The following is a 4,059-nucleotide window of genomic DNA, read 5'->3' on the forward strand; positions in this document are numbered from 1 at the left end:
TGGATGTGGTAGCCGTTTCTCAGGCTCCCTCTCCGGAATCGAACCCTGATTCCCCGTTACCCGTTACAACCATGGTAGGCGCAGAACCTACCATCGACAGTTGATAAGGCAGACATTTGAAAGATGCGTCGCCGGTACGAGGACCGTGCGATCAGCCCAAAGTTATTCAGAGTCACCAAGGCAAACGGACCGGACGAGCCGACCGATTGGTTTTGATCTAATAAAAGCGTCCCTTCCATCTCTGGTCGGGACTCTGTTTGCATGTATTAGCTCTAGAATTACCACAGTTATCCAAGTAACGTGGGTACGATCTAAGGAACCATAACTGATTTAATGAGCCATTCGCGGTTTCACCTTAATGCGGCTTGTACTGAGACATGCATGGCTTAATCTTTGAGACAAGCATATGACTACTGGCAGGATCAACCAGGGAGCTGCGTCAACTAGAGCTGAGCAGCCGGCCGCCCGGGAGTGTGTCCCGGGGGCCCGCGCGAACACGCAAGCGTCCGCTCAATTATTCTGCAAACAGGAGGAGGCTGAGCTCCCCTGCACAATACACCTCGAAACCCTCTCAGGTCCCGGCGGCGCGCAGCGCCGTCCTAAGTACTTGGTCGGGTTCGAGAGAGGCGCAATCGCCCGGAGTTTGGCGAGTAGACGCTTTAGGTGCGACCACCCGTGCTCCCAACTGAGCTTGCCGCTGCCGACAGAGGCCCGGGAGCGTGCTGTCGTGGCATTGCCGGCGGGAGACAACACGCGCCACCTACGGTGGCCGGCAGCTCCAACGCCAGCGCCACAGAAGGACAAAAGCCCCACTTGGGTGCCGAAGCGAACTCTCCCAGCACAGCGCACGCGCCAACACGTCCGCACAGCTGCGATACAAACCACCTGCGAGAACCGCAGAGGCGACCGAGCAGCAGACGGCGTCGCGGCGCCGAGCGCCGGGCGGCGGCGCATCCTCAGCGCACACAGTCCTCAATCGGACCAGCACACTGCAGATGTCCACCGCGCTTCGCACCGGGCCCGCGAGGACCTACTTTGGCCGCACGGCGCCGCGTGCAGGGTGCGCCGGCGCGCAGCTGCGCCGCCTGCCGCCTCCGTCGGCCGGCGCGCCTGCCACTGGCCGCCCCCACCAGCCGGCTGTAGCGCGTGCGCCCACGCACCGCGCGGCCAGCACGCCGGGAGGCCCCCCCTCACCGGCCGGGGACGGTCCCACCCAGCCACCGCCGCGTATCGCTTCACACCCACATGCCATTCACGTTCGTGGGCATGGTGGGTATCGCTGAAACAACCGGTTGGTAGCTCAACCGATCGTCGCCATCACTGATTCACCTCTAGCGAGAACAACCGCACCACAACCGTTTACCAGTTGTTCATTTGCGTAACGTCACCAGCAAACGTAGACGTCCATCGCCATTTGCAAATTCAACGATTGTTGCATGCCTGTGTCAGGTGTCACGACACACTATGTCTGCCCACATACACGCAACAACATGTGCACGCTTCGCGAACACGTGGAAGGTGGCCCCCGTACGTATGCGATGTCCATTGCGCGAACGACTGTCAACCGGCCTCTGTCGCATGTCGCAGATGTGGAACGCAGTGCACCATGCTATCACGGTGTGTGAGAAGAGACGACTACGTCTGACAACACGCGCCACTACATCAACAGACGGCTCATGCTGATCGCCATCCACGGCATACCATACTGCAATCCAGCTCTTATAGGGAGACGACACGTAGCTGAGTGCACAATATTTGGACCGTATGGTTCGCCGTTGTTGGCGCAGTCGTGGTACGGTCACACATGTACCACGATGTATCATTCAGTACATGAGGACCAATGTGCAGTACAGTGTGTGATTTGGACGTACAACATCAGCGGACAGTTGACACACGCCGTACCACAACGTAGGCTGTGCTTCGCCATGCAAATGCCAATGAACAACTGCGAAGGGCATTGAGCATGTACGTCCTGCTGCCATCCGCATTACAGTGTATAGCTGCAAGGTGTTTAACATGAAGCGATACTCTGGGGACCAGGCAGTGCGAGTAGCAAACTATATTGCGGGGGTTGCAGTTAGGCAACACCACACTAATTTAACGCGTCGTATGACAATTACAGAGCAGGTTAAGGCCCAACGTGTGTTGGGTTAAGGCCCAACGTGTGTTGGGTTAAGGCCCAACGTGTGTTGGGTTAAGGCCCAACGTGTGTTGGGTTAAGGCCCAACGTGTGTTGGGTTAAGGCCCAACGTGTGTTGGGTTAAGGCCCAACGTGTGTTGGGTTAAGGCCCAACGTGTGTTGGGTTAAGGCCCAACGTGTGTTGGGTTAAGGCCCAACGTGTGTTGGGTTAAGGCCCAACGTGTGTTGGGTTAAGGCCCAACGTGTGTTGGGTTAAGGCCCAACGTGTGTTGGGTTAAGGCCCAACGTGTGTTGGGTTAAGGCCCAACGTGTGTTGGGTTAAGGCCCAACGTGTGTTGGGTTAAGGCCCAACGTGTGTTGGGTTAAGGCCCAACGTGTGTTGGGTTAAGGCCCAACGTGTGTTGGGTTAAGGCCCAACGTGTGTTGGGTTAAGGCCCAACGTGTGTTGGGTTAAGGCCCAACGTGTGTTGGGTTAAGGCCCAACGTGTGTTGGGTTAAGGCCCAACGTGTGTTGGGTTAAGGCCCAACGTGTGTTGGGTTAAGGCCCAACGTGTGTTGGGTTAAGGCCCAACGTGTGTTGGGTTAAGGCGCAACGTGTGTTGGGTTAAGGCGCAACGTGGGTTACGTTAAGGCGCAACGTGGGTTACGTTAAGGCGCAACGTGGGTTACGTTAAGGCGCAACGTGGGTTACGTTAAGGCGCAACGTGGGTTACGTTAAGGCGCAACGTGGGTTACGTTAAGGCGCAACGTGGGTTACGTTAAGGCGCAACGTGGGTTACGTTAAGGCCCAATATAGGTTAGGTTAAGGCCCAATATAGGTTAGGTTAAGGCCCAATATAGGTTAGGTTAAGGCCCAATATAGGTTAGGTTAAGGTACAATATAGGTTAGGTTAAGGTACAATATAGGTTAGGTTAAGGTACAATATAGGTTAGGTTAAGGTACAATATGGGTTAGGTTAAGGTACAATATGGGTTAGGTTAAGGCGCAATATGGGTTAGGTTAAGGCGCAATATGGGTTAGGTTAAGGCGCAATATGGGTTAGGTTAAGGCGCAATATGGGTTAGGTTAAGGCGCAATATGGGTTAGGTTAAGGCGCAATATGGGTTAGGTTAAGGCGCAATATGGGTTAGGTTAAGGCGCAATATGGGTTAGGTTAAGGCGCAATATGGGTTAGGTTAAGGTACAATATAGGTTAGGTTAAGGTACAATATAGGTTAGGTTAAGGTACAATATAGGTTAGGTTAAGGTACAATATGGGTTAGGTTAAGGTACAATATAGGTTAGGTTAAGGCACAATATGGGTTAGGTTAAGGCGCAATATGGGTTAGGGTAAGGCGCAATATGGGTTAGGTTAAGGCGCAATATGGGTTAGGTTAAGGCGCAACGTGGGTTACGTTAAGGCGCAACGTGGGTTACGTTAAGGCGCAACGTGGGTTACGTTAAGGCGCAACGTGGGTTACGTTAAGGCGCAACGTGGGTTACGTTAAGGCGCAACGTGGGTTACGTTAAGGCCCAATATAGGTTAGGTTAAGGCCCAATATAGGTTAGGTTAAGGCCCAATATAGGTTAGGTTAAGGCCCAATATAGGTTAGGTTAAGGCCCAATATAGGTTAGGTTAAGGTACAATATAGGTTAGGTTAAGGTACAATATAGGTTAGGTTAAGGTACAATATGGGTTAGGTTAAGGCGCAATATGGGTTAGGTTAAGGCGCAATATGGGTTAGGTTAAGGCGCAATATGGGTTAGGTTAAGGCGCAACGTGGGTTACGTTAAGGCGCAACGTGGGTTACGTTAAGGCGCAACGTGGGTTACGTTAAGGCGCAACGTGGGTTACGTTAAGGCGCAACGTGGGTTACGTTAAGGCCCAATATAGGTTAGGTTAAGGCCCAATATAGGTTAGGTTAAGGCCCAATATAGG

At 53.4% G+C, this 4,059-nt stretch overlaps 1 non-coding gene across 1 annotated transcript in view; it reads right to left on the bottom strand.

Annotated features, from left to right (window-relative positions):
- The window catches only part of LOC124581851, a 1,911-nt gene extending 1,478 nt beyond the window's left edge, over positions 1-433 (bottom strand). Inside the window, exon 1 of the ribosomal RNA XR_006973521.1 lies at positions 1-433. This exon is cut by the window's left edge and continues 1,478 nt beyond it. This is a non-coding gene — a ribosomal RNA (small subunit ribosomal RNA).
- Between the last annotated feature and the right edge of the window lie 3,626 nt (positions 434-4,059).

The sequence above is a fragment of the Schistocerca americana genome, unplaced genomic scaffold (assembly GCF_021461395.2).
Source record: "Schistocerca americana isolate TAMUIC-IGC-003095 unplaced genomic scaffold, iqSchAmer2.1 HiC_scaffold_376, whole genome shotgun sequence".
NCBI classification, from domain to species: Eukaryota; Metazoa; Arthropoda; class Insecta; order Orthoptera; family Acrididae; genus Schistocerca; species Schistocerca americana.